The following is a 16,041-nucleotide window of genomic DNA, read 5'->3' as shown; positions in this document are numbered from 1 at the left end:
CTTTCAACCTCAAGCTGTATGTGAAGTAGCAGCGACTCTCAAACAGCAGAAACTTCCCCAGATGTGTATCAGGGACTTTGGAATCTCACTAAACAGCTCTCTCCATCAGTTTCCATATTACTAATCTTGGAAATCGATGCCAAACTCATCTGGTTGCACAAAAGTGAATGTCTTTCTGCCTTTCCCCCCCCCCACAACCTCCCCCATCCCCAACAATCCGGCCACCATTTGCTAAACAAGAAACCACATTAATAGAGAGCTTCGTCTTAAGTAAGTTGGACTGTACCGTTGAAGTGTGTGCCAGTATCTGAAAATCCGACAGGATGAACTAAACCCAGTACAGAACTTGACTGCCAGGCTTGTGTTTATGATCCAAAAAAAGACCACACAATGCCAGAAATATTTTTTCTTTCTTAAAGCCGAGAGTCTCATTGTCAGGCCCCTTTTAAAGAGGGAATTATTGCATCAAGATTTTTTTTTAAAAAGGGAGGATCATGCTACCGTGACTTTTTTTTAAAAAGAGTGAGTCTTACCACAAAGACCCCTTTCAAAATATTAATCATTTGCAAGGAATTGTGAATAACTTTAGTGTCACTTTTTTGTTGTTCTTTTCCTGTCTATAACTGTTGGGTTTTTTCTGGGGTCTACCCCCTCTTCCTTGTGCTGGAAATTTGTGGGTTTAACAAAAGGTCAGACGTCAATGTTGGAACAACAGGAATCTTCACATCTTCTTCAAAAAAGGAAGGGGAATGTTCCAGCATTGGAACTACTCAAAACTACTGGCTATCAAAAAGACTAGGTTAAGATAACCTGAGGAAAAGAACATTCCAAAATGACGAAAGATGCTGAGTAATTCAGGAAAAAAGCATCTTGATGAGTTCACAAAGAGGTCATGTTCAAAGGTGGTCCATGATAAAGGTCTATGAAGAATGGGCAAAGCTGGAGAAATGTTACTGGAAAACATAAATTGGCCCTAATTTTTAATTTAATTGGACAGAGCTTACAGTGTTCTTTGATTGTGGCAAGTTGTTCTCTTAACATTATTAATGAAATCATGTCATGTGATACTTGTTAAAACTGTTAACCACATGTACGTGTAGCATCTTGTTTGATGCAGATGCCAATAATGTACTTTCAGTTACTGGTGTGATTCAGCAGATATCCTCTTTAACCCTTTGTGCTTAGTACAAGGTTAAGTCATTTATTTATATTCACTGGAGTGAATGCAATTTCTATTTCCATCATACTTATAATATTTCTTCATGTAAATTTAATAATCCCCGTAGGCAGTTCAGAAAAATCGTATGCTGCTTACAGATCCTAAAATCCCTCTGTTATTGCATAATAGTGAAAGTTAATGACACCAGTATACATGTAGAAATCATACAGGCATATTGCACAATAAAAGTACAGAAAAGGACAGCTTTATTTATTTTGGTTAGACCAGCTTCCTAACCACTGCTTTAATTGGAGCTTTAGTCCTATGTCTGGATTCAATTCAAGGTGGAAAGTTTGAACTTGTAGATTAATTACATCAGAAGTGCCACCATGTCCAGCTAAATGTTATGGTTAATAAGCAACATTATTTTGACAAGATCTTTAAACAACGGTTAAATGGCAAGGCCACTAAGAAAATGCATTTTTAAAAAATATATATTTTTCATCTCTTGATGAATGTCCTGGCTGCAAAAGACATGAGGCGTTGGACAAAAGGAAAGTGTTTTAGTTCTTGGATCTAGTGTCTGCATTAAGTATTCCCAGCTTAAGTTTAGCACAGATCAGCTGCAATCGTATCTTACAGGCTCCTGCTGCTGTATGTTGAGGTTGGTAGCCTGCCATTTTTTTTCCTGGTACTTCCAGCAAACAATTGCGGAAGCATGACCGTCAGTTTATAACTTGGCTCCTTCTACGCATCAATCCTTTGAGGGGAGCGGGGATTTAGACACTGCGTATCATCCATTATTGCCCAAGTGGCTTCTACTGGGACAAGTACCTCCCCTACTTGCCTTATTACTGGCTTTGAGGCACAAGGAGGCGTGAGGAGACCCCCAAAGAGGCCGCAGAGGGATATAGACAGGTTAAGTGAGTGGGCAAGAAGGTGGCAGATGGAGTATAATGTGGGGAAATGTGAAATTATCCACTTTGGTCGGAAGAATAGAAAAGCAGAATATTTTTTAAAAGGTGAGGGACTAGGGGCTCTGGTGAGAGCATACCTGGAGTACTGTGTACAGTTTCGGTCACCTTAGCTAAGGAAGGATATATTTGCCTTAGAGGGGGTGCAACGAAGGTTCACTAGATTGATTCCTGGGATGTGAGGGTTGTCCTCTGAGGAGAGATTGAGTAAAATGAGCCTATATTCTCTGGAGTTTAGAAGAATGAGAGGTGATCTCATTGAAACGTATAAAATTCTTAGAGGGCTTGACATGGTAGATGCTGAGAGGCTGTTTCACTTGGCGGGAGGGTCTAGAACTAGATGTCATAGTCTCAAGATAAGGGGTGGGCCATTTAGGACCGAGATGAGGAAATATTTCTTCACTCAGAGGGTTGTGAATCTTTGGAATTCTCTACCCCAGAGGGGCTGTGGATGCTCAGTCGTTGAGTATATTCAAGACTGAGATTGATAGATTTTTGGACACTAAGGGAATCAAGGGATATGGAGATAGGGCAGGAAAGTGGAGTTGAGGTAGAAGATCAGCCATGATCTTATTGAATGGTGGAGCAGGCTCGAGGGGCCGAATAGCCTACTCCTGCTCCTATTTCTTACGTTCTTAAGTTCTAAATGCCATGTATCATCCAAAAACAAAATAAGAAAATGAATGAGCTGGTGGAACAAGACAGTCCACCTCAGTTAGAAAGGTCGCCTCAAGATATGCAGAAACATCTTTAGAATTTTAGATCTTAACCATCGCTCCCACTTTTTCTCGGACATTCTGAAACCATTTGCGACTCCTCTGGATCCATCTTTTGTTGCTATACTTGTCCCAATATCACCGTCTTTTGCTTTGCACCGTCATCCCTTTCGTAATTTAATCACTCCTGCCCTCCACCCTATCACAAATCCTTCCCTTTTGTTCTTTCCCTGCCTCTCCCTTTTCCCCTGGCTCTGTACTTGTTTAAAAGCTGTTCATCTCCAACATTTTCCATTTCTGATGAAAGGTCATCGACCTGAAATGTTTCTCTCCCCACAGATGTTGCCTGACTTGCTGAGGGTTTCCAGGATTTTCTGTTTTTATTACAGACGGTTCTCTTTTCTGTCGTAGAGTGCATTTACACTGCAACTGTAAAATTGTTATACAATAAAACATCTTTACGCCAGTTATAGTGTAAATGCAGCCTGAATCCAGGGTCAAGGCCTGAGCTGAGACCAGAGACAAGCAGAGTAAGACTTCACTGGGGGAAGGACTCTCACTTCTCTTTACTTTGGAGTTGGTTCAAGCCTTAGTACCAGATTTACACTCCGAATGTTTAGAGCGGGTGTGAAGCTTATAGTGTAAATACACCCTAATATTCTTCTTAGTCTCTAGATTTCAGTGTATGTCCTATTTGAGACACTGCAGGATCTTCTAGAATCCCTTAGTAAGTTCCTCTGTTGAGAGAAGGGCTTTGTCCAGGATGTGGTGATCCTAAGCGATTGGCTTTTTGTCTGGGATCAGCTATGCCGATAGGAGCTTGTGCTTGATACTTTCTGGACAAGTAAATTAAAGATGGATGTTGACTTTCCTTTGTACTAGGACAAGGTCAACAAGACTGAACTCAAATGGAACCTACCAACTCACAGAGTAGAGATCATTGTTCTTATCAGTGGCCGACAGATGCTGACTCAAAAGCTAGGTCTGTCTAAACTTCCCTATTCATTTTTGCCACTTTTCTCCCCTCCCCTCCTGAATGAGCTGACTATTGTTGGGGTACGTCCCATGGGTGGCATCATCCCTCTGGTATCTTGTCCAAGTGGCCAAGTGTGAATTTAAACACTGAATGTTGCAGACTATTCCATTATGGAGGGGGGGAGGGGTGGCATTACTGATGCTCCTGGGACCTGTCTTCATCTAAAGTCCACATGTGCTTACTTTCAAATACGAGTCATAGTATCATGATCAGGAGTGGGAACTCTGTCTGATTTCCCTAGACCAAGGGGCTCTGAGGGTATGCAACAGCATCCCAACTTCTACCCTGATTCTACCCTAACAAACACAGAGCAGAGTCCAACTAAACCATTTGGAGAATGACAGAAGGCTTTTTGGTTTAGACTTGGGTGAAGTTCTCAGGTACCTGTTGGAGTCTCCGAGCTTTATTGCGTTTCCACAAGCATTTTTGCATAAAGAATAACTCAATCAAACGTCTTCATTAACAGGGCCACTAGCTGGTGCATTATGAGAATGGCCCATGGTGTAACTCTTGGCCAAGATCAGGAATTGGTCTTCTGAAGGAATGATTGGTAAGAATTTCCTTCTATGTCACAGCACATTGCAAAAATGGACTTGTTTGTCCTCTTTGCGACTGGAAAAGTTCTGACAGTATTCTCAGAAATGCGCAAAAAACTGTCTCTACTTTAAAGTTCGAAGTAAGTCAAGGGACATGTTAAAATAACAAAGTAAATCTGGATGTAATGTTTGACAGAAAATGGAGCAGGAGAAAAATAATTCGGTTTTTATGCTATTAATTTCAAGTATTATTCTTGGATTTTTCTCATTCGCACAAAAACGATCATGAAACAAGATTTTATTTCTTACGTGTGTAAGGTATTTCAGCCGTGCTTCAGACCCTACCCTACCTCAAAGCAATAACTGGTACACTGGAGATTAAAAAACTGCAAGTGCTGTAAATTTCAAGTAGCGAAAGGACAGGTTAGCCAAAGGGTCTGTACTTGAAATGTTCATGAAGCATGGTACCTTTGACCCGCCTATCTGTTCTCTTCAGGTGTAGCATGTTTCCAGCATTTTCTGTTTTTGTTTCTGGGCTACGAGGGCCCTCTCCACCACTCTCTGTAGAAACCTGTTGACTGAACTTAAAACATCCATGTTTCAACTCAGCTGTGGACATCTTGCCTGCTCTATAGGTTCCAGCTACTCCACCTCCACTGCCAAACCTCATTCTAAGACCAGGACTTTGTCATACTGCTTGAGTAATCTTACTGAACGTGCTCCCGAGAGACAGATAAATGTTTCCGGCTAATTTAAGACAACAGCAAAGAACTTTTTGTTCCTTGGCTAAATTTCTAGAATGGCTTGCACTATAAATTACTTTAATACTTCCCATATCCTACCAGCTTTCTTGCACTGCTGAGCAGGATACAAGAGAAAGTTTGTCACCTGATAGCTGATTCTTCTCTCACCTTTATTGATAGATTTTTGTTCGGCAAGGGGACTAAAGGTTACGGAACCAAGGCGGGTAGATGGAGTTAAGATCAGTCATGATCGAATTGAAAGGCGGAACAGGCTCAAGGGGCTGAATGGCCTACTCCTGTTCTTATGTTCCTATGTTTAGCTCAACCTTTCTCTCCCTGTCATGGACTTCCTTGCCACTATCTACTTTTTCAAAACTACTGTGGTTGTGGTTCCTCTGAATTTTTTTTCTCTTTTCCCTTTTAAGCTCCAAGTGCAGTATTTTACGCGATCTTCCCAATCCTCATTGTGTTGAAATCAAGTTGTATTGCATTGGTTCCTACTCTAACATTCTTTCCCAGGATCTCAAAAGTATGAAAGTCTTTGGGCTCAATTTTGAAATGGTGGTGGGTTTCCAGCGGGGTCGGGGTGGGGGGGAGGGGGGGGGGGGGGGGGAGGTGAAGGTGCGGGTGGAAAACCTGAATAAAAAAACTTACCTTTTCCGACACGATCGCGATGTAATTGATGGTGATTAAAGTTGTTTCCGGGTTTTGCGTCCGGCAGCCAGCCTGTCAATCAGGTTGTCTGCCGACAGGAGCTGCAACGCCGATGTCTCCCTCTCCCCCCGATGTCTCCCTCTCCGATGTACCTCTCATCTCCCGATATCTCCCTCTCCGATGTCCCTCTCAGCCCCCGATGTCTCCCTCTCCGATGTACCTCTCATCTCCCGATATCTCCCTCTCCGATGTCCCTTTCAGCCCCCGACTTCTCCCTCTCCGATGTACCTCTCATCTCCCGATATCTCCCTCTCCGATGTCCCTCTCAGCCCCCGACTTCTCCCTCTCCGATGTACCTCTCATCTCCCGATATCTCCCTCTCCGATGTCCCTCTCAGCCCCCGATGTCCCTCTCAGCCCCCGATATCTCCCTCTCCGATGTCCCTCTCAGCCCCCGATATCTCCCTCTCCGATGTCCCTCTCAGCCCCCGATGTCCCTCTCAGCCCCCGATATCTCCCTCTCCGATGTCCCTCTCAGCCCCCGATGTCTCCCTCTCCGATGTCCCTCTCAGCCCCCGACTTCTCCCTCTCCGATGTCCCTCTCAGCCCCCGATGTCTCCCTCTCCGATGTCCCTCTCAGCCCCCGATGTCTCCCTCTCCGATGTCCCTCTCAGCCCCCGATGTCTCCCTCTCCGATGTCCCTCTCAGCCCCCGATATCTCCCTCTCCGATGTCCCTCTCAGCCCCCGACTTCTCCCTCTCCGATGTCCCTCTCAGCCCCCGATATCTCCCTCTCCGATGTCCCTCTCAGCCCCCGATGTTTCTCTCTCCGATCTCCCCCTCTCCCTCCTCCGATCTCCTGCTTTCCCTCCCGATCTTCCACTCTCACCACCCAATCTTCCCCTCTCCCACCAAGATCTCCCCCCTGTCAATCAGGCTTGCTTCCGGGCGCGAAACCCGGCAACGCCGAGGAGTGGGGGAGAGAGAGAGAGATGTCATTCGGCGCTGAAACAGAGAGTGGAGGGCGCTGAAGATTGTGTCGGGGAGAGGAGAAGATCGGGGGCAGGAGGGAGATCAGGGGGGGAGAGGGGAAGATCGGAGAGGGACATCGTGGGGGGGGGGAGTGTGGGAGGTCAGAGAGGGATATTGGTGGGGGTGGGGGGAGGGGGAGATTGGAGAGGGAAACTTCAGGGGCTGAGAGGGACATCGAAGACGGAGACATTGGGGGGAGAGGGGGACATCGGAGAGGGAGACATCGGGGGTAGAGGGGGACATCGGAGAGGGAGACATTGGACATTGGAGTAGGGTGGAAAGGTAGGTTTACTTTGTTTTTTAACTTTGTGCAATGGTTTTTTCTTTAACTTATTGTGTTTATTCTTGCCTGGTTCGGCCCTTCACGCCCGGTGAAACCAGGCATGAATCAGAAGCCATGGGAAAGCCGCCCAGGTAAGTTTAAAATCGTTTTAACTATCTACTACGTCAGAAATAAAGTACCTTAAGTACATCAGTGAGGTACATTTGGTTCTTTAACTATCATCCAGCCGGCTTTAATTTGTGAGGCGCGCGCTCACACAGATGTGTCTGTGGGGAACCCGGAAGTCGGCAGGTTGGAGCCGGCTTCCTCACCCGCTCGGGATTTCCCCGATTTTCGCAGCCCCTCCTGCCCCCGACGCACCCACAATTTCCTTTAAAAATCGGGGCCTTTATCTCTCACAGTCCTAGCTTCCTCTTACAATCAACAGCCTTGTAAAACGCGATCCAAGACTCGCCATCTTGGACTTTCCCACTCCAGCCCCGAAACGGGATACACTACTTTGCACTCAGTTATTCCCAAACCACAATTGACCATCTTGGCGTCATTCTAAACCAGGATTTGGCACTTTTCACTCAACCCTTGCAAACCACAACTCATTATCTCACTCTGTACTTTCTGAAACCATGATTCAATCCTCCCAGACCAGGCCTCACTTATAACCAACTGTATCAACAGGTGCAAAAGGGAAAATGTAACTCATAGTTCTTTAAAATTTTCTTCATTGGAAAGAAGTTGATGAGCATCTCAAAGCCAATAAACACATGGAGGTTAAGGTATATTTCAAAAGGAATTTATGGGGCATTATTCTAATATCATGTTCTGATGAAGTTTAAACCATGTGGAAAATTGGGATTGAGACAGGGAACAGTCAAATAAATCTAGTCTCAGCTTGGTTTGATAGATGTTGAATTGAGACGATTTTATGCTACTGCTTTTAAATGTTTTTCTTGGAATTTTCTCATTGTGACATAAGAAGCCTTGAAATAAGATAACTTTCTGAAGCAAGAAAGCTATTTTTAAGAACATAAGAAATAACAGCAGAAGTAGTCCATACGGCCCCTCGAGCCTGCTCTGCCATTCAATATGATCACGGTTTATCTTTGGCCTCAACTCCACTTTCCTGCCCGATCCCCATATCCCTTAATTTCCCTTGAGTCCAAAAATCTATCATAGAATCATAGAATCTTAGAAAGTTATGGCACAGAAGGAGGCCATTCAGCCCACCGTGTCCGTGCCAGCCAAAGAAGAGCTATCCAGCTAAATCCCACTTTCCAGCACTTGGTCCATACCCCTGTAGGTTGCGGCACTTCAAGTGCACGTCCAAGTACTTTCTAAATGAGTTGAGGGTTTCTGCCTCTACCATCCTTTCAGCAGTGAGTTCCAGACCCCCACCACTCTCTGGGTGAAAAAATTCTCCTCAGCTCCCCTCTAATCCTTCTACCAATTACTTTAAATCTATGCCCCCTGGTGACTGACCCCTCTGCTGAGGGAAATAGGTCCTCCCTATCCACTCTATCTAGTCCCGTCATAATTTTATATACATCAATTAAATCTCCCTTCAGCCTCCTCTGTTCCAAAGAAAACAACCCCAGCCTATCCAATCTTTTCTCATAGCTAAAATTCTCCAGCGCTGGCAACATCCTCGTAAACCTCCCCTGTATCCACTTTAGTGCAATCACATCTTTCCTGTAATATGGTGACCAGAATTGTACACAGTAATCAAGCTGTGGCCTAACCAATGTTTTATACAGTTCTAGCATAACCTCCGTGCTCTTATATTCTATGCCTCGGCTAATAAAGGAAAGTATTCCGTATGCCTTTTTGACCACCTTATCTACCTGTCCTGCTACCTTCAGGGATCTGTGGACATACACTCCAAGGTCCCTTTGTTCCTCCACATCTCTCAGTATCCTTCCATTTATTGTGTTCTCCATTGCCTTGTTTGCCCTCCCCAAATGCATTAACTCACACTTCTCTGGATTGAATTCCATTTGCCACTTTTCTGCCCACCTGACCAGTCCATTGATATCTTCCTGCAGTCCACAGCTTTCCTCCTCAATATCAACCACACGGCCAATTTTTGTATCATCTCCAAACTTCTTGATCAAACCCCCCCACATTCAAGTCCAAATCATTAAAGCAAGGGACCTAGTATTGAGCCTTGCGAAACCCCACTGGAAACAGCCTTCCAGACGCAAAAGCACCCGTCAACTATTACCCTTTGCTTCCTACCACTGAGCCAATTTTGGATCCAACTAGCCACTTTCTCTTGGATGGGCTTTTACTTTTTTGACCACTCTGCCATGTGGGACCTTGTCAAAAGCCTTGCTAAAATCCATGTACACTACATCAAACGCGTTACCTTCATTGACCCTTCTTGTTACCTCCTCAAAAAATGCAATCAAGTTAGTCAGACATGACTTTCCCTTAGCAAATCCATGATCTCAGTGTTGAATATACTCAATGACTCAGCATCCACAGCCCTCCGGGGTAGAGAATTCCAAAGATTCACTAGTATAGGCCCATTCTACTCAATCTCTCGTCATAGGATAACTCTCTCATCCCAGGAATGATCTTCTATCTCAACTCCACGTTCCCACCCTGTCCCCGTTTCCCTTGATTCCCTTAGCGTCCAAATATCCATCGATCTCAGCCTTGACTACACTCAACAACTGAGCATCCACAGCCCTCTGGGGTAGAGATTTCCAAAGATTCACAACCCTCTGAGGGAAGAAATTCCTCCTCATCTTGGTCCTAAATGGCCGACCCCTTATCTTAAGACTATGACCCCTAGTTCTAGACTCTCCTGCCAGGGGAAACAACCTCTCAGCATCTACCCTGTCAAGCCCTCTAAGAATTTTATACATTTCAATGAGATCACCTCTCATTCTTCTAAACTCCAGAGATTTTTTGCTCTCTGTCCTACCACAATCAACACTGTGGCCTAGAAATTCAGGTGCATCCATTTTGGCCTCATTTCCATGGAGCCGGTGAATCATAATTGAAGATCGGGCCACTGCTGGTGTTGGAGGAGCAGCCCGCGATCTTTTAATCTGGGGTCAGGAGGAGAACTCCAACTGCTTCCAGCTGCACATTCAGGTAGGTATTGGGGCCGATTAGCGCCACCCTGTGCTCTGCGAGTTTAGCACGGGATGAGTGAAACATTGGGAAATTTGAAAATCTAAAACGGGTCCAGCTAGACGCGCAGGACCCTAAGTTGAATAAATTATTCTGGCCTTTAAATGTTCCTGACTTGCCTTCCTGCCACCAGCACACCTGCCTTATCCAATATGGCGGGTGCACACTTCTGCCTGGAAATGGGAGCTTAGGCCATTTAGCGGCCGAAGAACGGGTTCAGTGCGGCATAATTTCTAGGCCAATATCTGATCCACAAGAATTCTCGTGCTGTCTTCTACATCTCTACGATATCCTCGCCGAATCCCCCACCATCAACATCCTGGGGGTCACCATTGACCAGAAACTTAACTGGACCAGCCATATTAATACTGTGGCTACGAGAGCAGGTCAGAGGCTGGGTATTCTGCAGCGAGTGACTCACCTCCTGACTCCCCAAAGCCTTTCCACCATCTACAAGGCACAAGTCAGGAGTGTGATGGAATACTCTCCACTTGCCTGGATGAGTGCAGCTCCAACAACACTCAAGAAGCTCGACACCATCCAAGATAAAGCAGCCCGCTTGATTGGCACCCCATCCACCATCCTAAACATTCACTCCCTTCACCACTGGAGCACTGTGGCTGCAGTGTGTACCATCCACAGGATGCACTGCAGCAACTCGCCAAGGCTTCTTCGACAGCACCTCCCAAACTCGCGACCTCTACCACCTAGAAGGACAAGAGCAGCAGGCACATGGGAACAACACCACCTGCACGTTCCCCTCCAAGTCACACACCATCCCGACTTGGAAATATATCGCCGTTCCTTCATCGTCGCTGGGTCAAAATCCTGGAACTCCCTTCCTAACAGCACTGTGGGAGAACCGTCACCATACGGACTGCAGCGGTTCAAGAAGGCGGCTCACCACCACCTTCTCAAGGGCAATTATGGATGGGCAATAAATGCCGGCCTCGCCAGCGACGCCCACATCCCATGAACGAATAAAAAAAAAATCCTGATCAACCGGAAACATCTCTGTTCCAGTCCAGTCACAAGCATTTCATGTCTGTGGAGATCAGGACGACTGACTGTCCGTTTTCAAGTTATTGTTACTTTTCAAAAAAGATCTTATTTAAAAAACGAGATGAAAATAAATAGAAACATTAATTTGCAATCTACATTTTTGAAATGAAAAAAAAATATCCTGATGTATTCATGGGAATGTTCTGGAGAATCCCTGGGTGACCTATTCCGATTTTTCCCATGCTTGCCTTCCTATCTCTTTGTCCTTCTGAAGTCATTGTTGAGATTGGCCACATACAGAGAATTATGGGCATGAACCCCTGTCTTAAGACCACAAGAAAGAAGAAATTAAGGATTGGCCAATTGTTCTATTAAGCCTTTCCTTCAACAGGCATGGACAATCTGGCCTATCATGAACTCAACATTACTCATTTAATCTCCCGAGGGAAAGTACCGCATAAATACTCCCTGACACCAAAACGCAATCAAGATAAACTCCAAAATATTTATTAATCCCCCCTCCCCCCCACATCTTTATTATTTAAGCTGCCATCCATAGACAATATTGCCACCCTCAATCAAAAGCAAAATACTGCGTATGCTGGAAATCTGAAATAAAAACAGAAAATGCTGGTCCGACATAAATACTGTGGCTACAAGAGCAGGTCAGAGACTGGGTATTCTGTGGTGAGTGACTCACCTCCTGACTCCCCAAAGCCTTTCCACCATCTACAAGGCACAAGTCAGGAGTGTGCTGGAATACTCTCCACTTGCCTGGATGAGTGCAGCTCCAACAACACTCAAGAAGCTCGACACCATCCAGGACAAAGCAGCCCGCTTGATTGGCACCCCATCCACCACCCTAAACATTCACTTCCTTCACTACCAGCGCACCGTGGCTGCAGTGTGTACCATCTAAAAGATGCACTGCAGCAACTCGCCAAGGCTTCTTCAACAGCTCCTCCCAAACCCGCAACCTCTACCACCTAGAAGGACAAGAGCAGCAGGCACATGGGAACAACACCACCTGCACGTTCCCCTCCAAGTCACACACCATCCCGACTTGGAAATATATCGCCGTTCCTTCATCGTTGCTGGGTCAAAATCCTGGAACTCCCTTCCTAACAGCACTGTGGGAGAACCGTCACCATACGGACTGCAGCGGTTCAAGAAGGCGGCTCACCACCACCTTCTCAAGGGCAATTATGGATGGGCAATAAATGCCGGCCTCGCCAGCGACGCCCACATCCCATGAACGAATAAAAAAAAAATCCTGATCAACCGGAAACATCTCTGTTCCAGTCCAGTCACAAGCATTTCATGTCTGTGGAGATCAGGACGACTGACTGTCCGTTTTCAAGTTATTGTTACTTTTCAAAAAAGATCTTATTTAAAAAATGAGATGAAAATAAATAGAAACATTAATTTGCAATCTACATTTTTGAAATGAAAAAAAAATATCCTGATGTATTCATGGGAATGTTCTGGAGAATCCCTGGGTGACCTATTCCGATTTTTCCCATGCCTGCCTTCCTATCTCTTTGTCCTTCTGAAGTCATTGTTGAGATTGGCCACATACAGAGAATTATGGGCATGAACCCCTGTCTTAAGACCACAAGAAAGAAGAAATTAAGGATTGGCCAATTGTTCTATTAAGCCTTTCCTTCAACAGGCATGGACAATCTGGCCTATCATGAACTCAACATTACTCATTTAATCTCCCGAGGGAAAGTACCGCATAAATACTCCCTGACACCAAAACGCAATCAAGATAAACTCCAAAATATTTATTAATCCCCCCTCCCCCCCACATCTTTATTATTTAAGCTGCCATCCATAGACAATATTGCCACCCTCAATCAAAAGCAAAATACTGCGTATGCTGGAAATCTGAAATAAAAACAGAAAATGCTGGTCCGACATAAATACTGTGGCTACAAGAGCAGGTCAGAGACTGGGTATTCTGTGGTGAGTGACTCACCTCCTGACTCCCCAAAGCCTTTCCACCATCTACAAGGCACAAGTCAGGAGTGTGCTGGAATACTCTCCACTTGCCTGGATGAGTGCAGCTCCAACAACACTCAAGAAGCTCGACACCATCCAGGACAAAGCAGCCCGCTTGATTGGCACCCCATCCACCACCCTAAACATTCACTTCCTTCACTACCAGCGCACCGTGGCTGCAGTGTGTACCATCTAAAAGATGCACTGCAGCAACTCGCCAAAGCTTCTTCAACAGCTCCTCCCAAACCCGCAACCTCTACCACCTAGAAGGACAAGAGCAGCAGGCACATGGGAACAACACCACCTGCACGTTCCCCTCCAAGTCACACACCATCCCGACTTGGAAATATATCGCCATTCCTTCATCGTCGCTGGGTCAAAATCCTGGAACCCCCTATCTAACAGCACTATGGGAGAACCTTCACCACACAGACAGCAGCGGTTCAAGAAGGCGGCTCACCGCCACCTTCTCAAGGGCAATTAGGGATGGGCAATAAATGGTGGCCTTGCCAGCGACGCCCACATCCCATGAATGAATAAAGGGAAAAGAAAATACACACAATTTTCCAAATGTGGCCTTACCTTAATGTATTATATTTATAATAGATGTGGGAATCTATGTTAATGGCAAAGATTTAACAGAGTTTGAATATAATCCCTATACAATTACTATGGACCTAATAGAAGGGCAACTTACATTGATGGGGTGTATCCTTCAAAGAAATTGATGCATAAGGTGTTTATAGTGTGTCTGCATTCCTAGGTCCTTGGGGAAATATTCAGTGTTGACAAATGGATCACGATAATGTAAAGAAATAAAGACTTGCATTTATGCAGCACCTTTCACAACCTCAGGATGTCCCAAAGCGCATTGCAGCCTATTAATTACTTTTGAAGTGCAGTCACTGTTGCAATGTAGGAAACACAGCAGCCAATTTGCACACAGCAAGGTCCCACAAACAGCAAAGTGATAATAGCCAGATAATCTGTTTTAGTGATGGTGGTTGAGGGCTAGGTAATGGCACTCGTATGTATCAGGTACATGTAACTTGTGGAAAAAGCTGTATAACCGTCAAAAGTGACTTTCCCTGGGAGCATTCAAAAGCAAAACAGAAGCCAGGTAATTTTTAATTGAATGTTTTGCTACATGAACAAGAAGCTGTTAATCAGAGCTGAAGATGTGATATACCAATCATCTCTCTGACCCCCTGTATGTGTTATTTTTATGGGTCACACAGATCAAGTACAGATGCCACCATTGATTGACAGCTAGCAGGATCACTGGGAACTGACTAATTTAGCACAAACAATTTTGTCGAGTAACTTATTTTCAGAAAGGTATCAAAGATAGGGAATGGGGAGGGAGGCCGTTCTGCTCATCTAACTCAACTTCCCCAGAAACCTATGATAAGCCATAAGAGATAGGAACAGGAGTAGGCCATTCAGCCCCTCGAACCTGCTCCGCCATTCATTGAGATCATGGCTGATCTGATTTTTACCTCAACTCCTCTTTCCCACTCTTTCCCCATATCCTTTGACTCCCTTGTTAATCTCCTCTCCAACCCTCATCATAGCATTTTGAATCATTCTGGAGCTTTTGATCATTCTTTGCAAGAAGAAGTGTTTCCCGACATCAGTCCTGGACTTGTCTTTTACCAGTTTACACCTACATCTCTTGTCCTACCGTTGAGTTTTAACTTAAAATGGTGCTCTGGATATCCCCTTTCTATTCTCCTTAGAGTCTTATATAATTCTATAAGGAAGTCTGCCATTCATCTCATTTGAAGATTGAAGAGTCCAACTTTTTCTAAGCCAGTGGTTTTCAAAGTACGGGTCGCGACACAAAACTGGATCGCAGAACATTAATCACTGGGCCGCTTCCCTGTGAGGCCGAGTCCCCCGCCCACCATGATCACGCTGCCTCTGTCCCGCGTCAAGCTCATCGTGAGGAGCTGCCCTGATGTGTCGAGCATCAACCAGGACACGCCGAGCCCTCTCACTCCCTTATTGCTGCTCCCCTGGCGGCGGGGGAGGGGACGAGACGAGCAAGTGCGTTGTGGGTGCCGTAGGCCGCAGGCTGGAGAACAACCACGGCGACCAACATCGAGGAGATCTTCCGGTCTTTTGCGGTAAAGAAGATAAAGGAGATAGAGGACGAGAAGCAGCAGAGGTAAGGGGAGGTTGGGGGGGGTTGCAGTTGACAAAATAAACTATGTTGGCTCTTTGCATGAGCTGGATATTTGTAGGCGAAATCTGGATTCATGTGAATGGATCACACAACGAAATGATTTTATTCTGTATGGATTCAAACTGGCCAACAATATAATCCGCAATAATGCCTTCAAGGAAGCAGCTCCAATGTAAATGGATGGAGGGTGGGACTTGGGTTAAAATGCTGAAACTTGAAAGTGAAAGGGATTGAGTAAATTATTTTTTTCAGTGACCCTATACTGTTGGTTTTTTACAGTAAAAATGCTGCGTTTGCCATCTTTTCTCTCAATAATGAGATCCATGCTGAACTTGGCTGAAACCAGCTGGAAGAATGTCAAGTGGATTCTCAAGAGGCCGTTTAATTGGAGCTGTGGGCATCCAATGTACATTCTCTAATTACACAGCAACAGTATTTGTGCAGTCATTACAGCCCTTTAACACTAGGGCCAGGAGATTCAGAAGTATATAGTCAGGATATGGAGAGACATAGATCTAGGAGATGGATAACCACAGTGCTAGGAAGTAGGAAGAAACAGAGCCAGCATGTCGGATACC

Source organism: Heptranchias perlo, chromosome 17 (assembly GCF_035084215.1).
Source record: "Heptranchias perlo isolate sHepPer1 chromosome 17, sHepPer1.hap1, whole genome shotgun sequence".
NCBI classification, from domain to species: Eukaryota; Metazoa; Chordata; class Chondrichthyes; order Hexanchiformes; family Hexanchidae; genus Heptranchias; species Heptranchias perlo.
The sequence above is the reverse complement of the archived record's forward strand: the minus strand, read 5'-3'. Positions refer to the sequence as shown.